Here is a 6,401-nt window from a genome sequence, read left to right on the forward strand (position 1 = left end):
CACACACACACACACACACACACACACACACACACACACACACACACTAGTAGTGCTTGATATCCCAGTGGTGTGTCCATTCTCTCTCTCTGTCCATTTTCATTAATAGAAGCAGTAGCGTGGCCGGTGGTGGCAGATGAGCAGATTAGCGTCGTGTATTACGAAAGCAGATCACATTGAAGGATCAAGTGTTTTTAAGAAATTAATTTTTACAGGATGCAATTAGAGTGACATCATTAATAAACAAACTTCAGTGACTTTGGAGGGGATGCATCCCCTCATGCTGTCTCTTTCTGTTTCTCCGTGCTTTTTCTAATTTTCACTCTCTTTAGCTGTTGCTCGTCTGCGTCTCAGTTCCCTGTTCAAACAGCAGAGAAATTCTCTTGAATACAGATCGCTTCCTCCTTCAGCTGAAATGACTGAATTCACGGACTTTGCCAAGTATCGATTTTAAGGCAGAACGCAGCAGGAGAAAGTTTCTCTTCTGTACTCTTCTATTATTTCAAATGCAGCCCACAAGTAAGATAATAACAGTCCCAAGTAAACACACAAATAGCGTTGCTGATTGTGCACCGATACACAAATTAAACATGTTTGTGTATTCATTCCGTCTTACAGTATAAATTGTGTACTACATCAGCTTCTTTTTTTTATCTTCCCGCCCCCTACTTCTTCATCTGCACAGCTTCAGCTGATCAGTGACTCCATTCATTCCAGGTCAATTTGGGCAGTGTGCTAGATATGGCCGTTTCATTACACACTTCCTTCCTGTCAGCCTCTCCGACTCTGGTGAGAAGACGGAGAGACTGAGTGGGAGCAAGGGAGGGACAGGAGGGAGAGGGAGAGAGAGAGGAAAGGCAGGATTTAAGTGGGAGAAAAAGCATAAGGGAGGTTAGAAAGATGAGAACAAGAGAGGGAAAAGGCAATAAAGGAACAGAATGAGGGAGATGGAAAAGGTGTATGTGTGGTGAAGAGAGGGACTTAAGCGGAATATGATGCATAAGTGTGGGAGGTGGAGGATGAGAGATTAGGAAGATAGAAATCAGGATGGCATAAAGGACAGAGAACGACAGGGTGTGCCTGATTTAGATAAGAATAATAGAGCCACAAGGAAGGACGTGCAGAGCAGAAGGAAAATGGAGGTGAGGGAGGAAAAGTGGGGAAGTAGTGAAGAATATAGACTGCAAGGGAGAGTAGCAGAACGAAGCGGGAAACATGGATGAACGGAGAAATGTGGAGACAGGAAGGAAGGAAGGGGAGGCAGGAGGAAGAAAGGACAAGGGAGAGGATGTGAAGGAGGAAAAGAGGGTTAGAATAGAAAGAAGGGATAAAGTGAGGCATGACTGAAATGATTCATTTCAGCCGTCTTCTTCACACTTTATAACAAAATGTTTTATATTAATATTAAAACAAACTTTACAGGAACAGGACTTGTCGTTAATAATTAACCATTAATTATCATTCATTCACTAAATTGTATTTCCTGCCCTTTTAAATCTCCAGTCTGTCTGGCCCAAGGCTGCCTCCATTAGAACCAGAGATTTAAAGATCATTTCATCAATAAGGAAGGTCTAGTTATAAGAGAAACTCAAATAACCCACATGGTCTCACACACACACACACGTGTGATGACACCCTTCAGGAGCTGAGGTCTGACAGCTCACTGTGTCTGTCAGTACAACACTCTCTTATTCAAGCTCCAGATTCTTATGAAATTATTCTGCTCCTCACCTCATCTTCCTTCTTTTTCAATATTTTTTTCTCCTTCAGCCTCTTTTGTGTGCGAGTGTTAAATGTCAAACGGTTCAACTGGAACAGCCATGGTCACTAACGAGCAGCCAAGAAAGAAAGGAAGTGTAGAAAACAGAGGAAAGAGATCCTTAACTCTGTCCCTGGGTTAAGTGTTTCTCAGCAATCAGGTCAGCTATTTTTGGGGGTCGGATGTCGTTTAAAAAACGGCGATACCAATACCAGCATCCTTATAGTGACGCAGACACAGAAAGCATCTAATGCAGGTATCAATTGACTGGAGACGTTTTGATACTTTGTACCTGGTTACCTACATTATATTACTTACATATTATACCTTTTATCACTGATACCCAGCCCTACTTATTTTACATCAGTGCTCAGTTCAAGTCTACGCCAACAGAACCAAAACATGTGACTCATAAACTGCGTCTCCTCTGCTTTTAGATTCTGGCATCCTAGTGTATGTGTGTGTAGATGTGTGTGTGTGTACGTGTGTCTGTGTGTGTGTATGTGTATGTGTATATATATGTATGTGTACGTGTGTACGTGTGTGTGTGTGTGTGTGTGTGTGTGTGTGTGTGTGTGAGGACAGCAGTAGATGGCATGAGACAAAAGAGAAAAGGAAAGTGAGAAAGAGATTCAGCATCAACTTTTCCCCTTGGGATTGGTCGTCATGGCTACAAAGCATTTTCAGCTGAAGGTGGGACAAACATGAGGAAGAGTGAGAGACACACACACACACACACACACACACACACAGACAGACAGAGAGATAACACCGATATACTGTCACTGCACCATTGTTTGACAGGATAAAACTGTAAATTGTAGATTGCATGAAGTATTGTACTTTTCAGCGTATAATACAACTTCAATCCGACTCATCTAAACCTCCAAGATGCACTTACAAAAACACCCCTCCCGTATAAACTGCAGCACTGCAGCTAGGTAACCGCGGGACACTCGATCTCCAACAGAAAACACGTAAGGCAGCAGGAAAAAAAGCTGTGACCCAATACGCACCCTATGAACTCCGATGGAAAACAGAGACCGACGAGAACAAACGGCATCGAGAGACTACAACGTCTCATCTTACAAGCAGACAATCACACTCCATCTATATTTCAAAACCTACGGAAAACTGTGACAATGGGCTGTCATGATCTAAGATTAGTGGAGGGCGCCTTTAATGAGGAGGAGGAGGGCACAGAGGGGTTGTGTTTCCGTGCTGGCAGGCTAACCGCCGTGTCACCTGAGGGGCAATTTGTCGGAATTCTGTAACAAACCTCGAGGAAGAGTAATTGAACTTGTGCATCAAATCCAGTTTTATGAAATGTCTGCTTCATCTAACCAACAGAGAGAAACGATGAATTATTGGTGGACTTTTAAACTAATTAATAACTTTCACTTCCTTCTGACACTCTAGCTTGCCACGACTTTGAGATATTTTACTTGTATCAGCAGTTTGTTGACGATTTACTCCGTGTTTCTGAAAACGGTGTACGTGTGCAAATTATTGTGCACAACACAGGACACGCCTGTCTCGTTTTTTCTCTGCAAAAGGTTTGTCAATATTTGCATAAAGTACAGCCAACATTACTGCTCATGAATTATTTATGGAGACTAAAGAGAAGAGACTTGTAAGGGCTGGTTCTGCTTGACAGTGTTGCCATGGAACAACCAAGTGTGTGTGCGAGAGAGTGTGAGAAAGAGAGAGAGAGAGAGAGAGAGAGAGAGTGAGTGTGTGTGTGTGTGTGTGTGTGATGTGCTCTACTGCGCTCACCGGCAAAGTCACTGCTTTCTCAAGGACACTGCGGCTAAGGGGCAAGAAAGAGAGAAGGGATGACACACAGGAAGAGGAAGCAACAAGGAGGCAGAACGACATAAAGACATTTAGTGATAGAAGGCCAAGCGAGATGAAACAAATAAGCAGAGAAAACTGACAAAAGAAATTGAGAGTGGGGTAAATATCGGATGAGAAAAGTGTGACAACAAGAGGGCGTAAACCAGAAAACATTGTTTGGCTCATTACCTTGAATCTGTTCCAAAATACAAACTAGGGCTGAAGCTACAGATGATCGTCCACTGAGCAGCAGCAGACATGTAGTACTAATGTCATGCACACTGAGGAGCAGGGCCTGGGAGCGTCCTTTTCTGCCTCACCAGCGATCCACTAAAAACCTCTACAGCAATCAATTATTTACACTTAAACACACGCACGCAAACCCCAAAACACTCCCACTGAGATGATAGCGGGGGAAGGCTGCATAAAAGCCACTTAACAAACATAAGTAGGCAGTTTACCCAAGCAGCGAGTGAACTCCGCAACCACTTGGACCACTAGCCCCCCTGACCAGCTGTGATACAAAGATGTGTCTAACGTGGAGGCAACCTCGGTGGTCATCTAGAATACAGAGGACCAGACCACAGGAGGAACGCGGGGCTTGTGATTATTCAGATACACAGAGATATACAGACGGAGAGAAATACGAGTGGATTTCGTTATTCTATTACTCACCTCCCCTCTTTCCTCCAATCTGTCTATCTGCCCACTTCAAATTCAGCGTCTGTCAGCCGGCGCGCGTCTGTCTGGAGTCACGATGTCAGAGCGGGCAGGGTTCGGTACCTGAGAAGACAGAAGTTTAAAAGGTCAGTTAACATCAGCGCGACAGCACTTAAGGATCATGTTCAGCTTGACATCAGGGAAACGCTCACCCGCTGACATCACAGAAGCAGTCAAAATAAGGATATACTTGTTTACCTAAATATTAAAATGTGTCCTCGTGCAACGGCACTCACATAAACACAAGCATGTGCACGGAGTGACACTCCACTGCTATCCATCTAAGGTACAAGGGGGGGGGGGGGGGACAGACACTTAAAGATGAGAGGTTGAAAGACTAAAACCTCCATTAGCTAAGAGTATATTTATTCTCTCTGCAATAAGAGTATACTTATTTTTGCTTTGAAGTATGACTGATTGACTTATGCACATAGCAGACCCTCATTTTGAAAGTACTTTTCAATCTTCTTCCTGAAAACAGCACCAGGAAGACCAGAGGAGAACTACTGAGGGCAGAGGAGACAGGGCCCAGGTGCTCTGTAAACGAAAAATAATATTAAAAAAAAGAAAAAGAGGAGTAAAAGAAGAGATTATAAGAAGGGACAGAAACTGAAAGAAATGACTGGTGGAAAAAAAACAGAAGTGTGTAAACACTCACTGACCGGAAAATTGAGACCTGTCCCTGCAGAGAAAGTGGGCCCTCCCTTTCTCATTTGCATATGGGCCGCTACGTAAACACACGCATGCAACATCAATTCCATTTTCCACATCTGCTTTCCATGCGAACAGATTGCAGAGAGGGAGCCTGAAACGTACAGCGTTGTATAACAGACTTCCAGAGAATGTAGTTTATTCCTGAAGGACATGGTTGACTTCGAGAAAAGCGGCCTGTTAGCATGTCCGCCAAATTCTCCCAAATATCCGAAGCTGGTCTAAAGCACCGCTGACCCGTTCTTCTTTTATACGCCCAGCATGGCACGGGGAAAGTGGCTTACTTTACATTAAATGTGACATGATGTACAACCGTACTGTAATAAACACCTGTACTGCCAAACTACTCTGCATAGACTACATTTTTAACAGAAAAACAGTTATTAAATATTCAATCGGCAGGGCTCAACACTAACTTTTAAAAGTGGTTGCCAGGCTGGCAGCAGTCATAATGCAAGAAATATTAAAAATGTCTATATTTTGGGGTGCAAGTTTTGCCATTTGCCATCCGTACTTTTTATATGTTAAAAAGTTGTAACCAAGAATTGCCAATTTCTCAAAAAGGGTCCCAATGGCAACCTGGCAACCCTTCCTGCAGAGCCCTAATTGGTTTCAGCTGCTTCTATTCTCATTAACCCTCCCACCATTGTCCTCACTACCATTCTCATAGTCACTGGAGATTTAACTGTGAAACAAAGCTACAGTCACACTTAAGAACTGCCTGCACTGTTAATCAATGTTGTATCATCTTCTCGCATGTTACTTTCTGAACATTAGTCTAATTAAGTTGTGTTTTTTTTTTTTTTTAGATTGTCCTCTTTCTTCTATTAGCTAAAACATCTTTCGGCGCCATGAACGGACAACAAGCTCGCGTAATTAAATTATCTTGTTAGGTTTACTTTGCAACATTGTAAATCAATAAGAACAACCCTCACTGCTGGACTACTGGGAAATATCAAACTGCTTTGCTCATTATTTATGAGCGGAGTTAAGAAAACGCATGAAACAGCAATAATCCTTATCTGTATATAGTGCTTTACAATGCATAAAATACAATAAATAACATTACGTAATACGTGTCCCTCCCTGTGTCGTCAAGTCTGACAGTAATGATCCGGACAAACCTGATACAACGAACAGTCGGCGGTGCACCCTCCTACAAATATGAGACGCATTCCCACGGCCAAGAAAATCAAAGCACAACAGTCGTGCGGTATTAGTGTTGTTTGGGGAAGCAGTCACACCTCGTTTAATAGGACATAACTGAGGTGGGTGTTGGTTGGTGTAGATGTAATGCCATGGTCCTTCAAGGCAAACAGGTTTCCAGTCACAACCTTCACACACACACACACACACACACACACACACACACACA

The 6,401-nt window shown here is 43.0% G+C and overlaps 1 protein-coding gene across 1 annotated transcript in view; it reads right to left on the minus strand.

Moving 5' to 3' along the window:
* Positions 1 to 6,401, minus strand: part of strbp (spermatid perinuclear RNA binding protein) — a 72,722-nt gene that overhangs the window by 45,144 nt on the left and 21,177 nt on the right. The window contains exon 2 of the mRNA XM_031855419.1: positions 4,271 to 4,378. The gene's annotated coding sequence lies outside the window, so the exon portion shown is untranslated. The remainder of the gene's footprint in view (positions 1 to 4,270; positions 4,379 to 6,401) is intronic.

This window comes from Anarrhichthys ocellatus, unplaced genomic scaffold (genome assembly GCF_004355925.1).
Source record: "Anarrhichthys ocellatus isolate YVR2014 unplaced genomic scaffold, GSC_Weel_1.0 scaffold16, whole genome shotgun sequence".
Taxonomy (NCBI): domain Eukaryota; kingdom Metazoa; phylum Chordata; class Actinopteri; order Perciformes; family Anarhichadidae; genus Anarrhichthys; species Anarrhichthys ocellatus.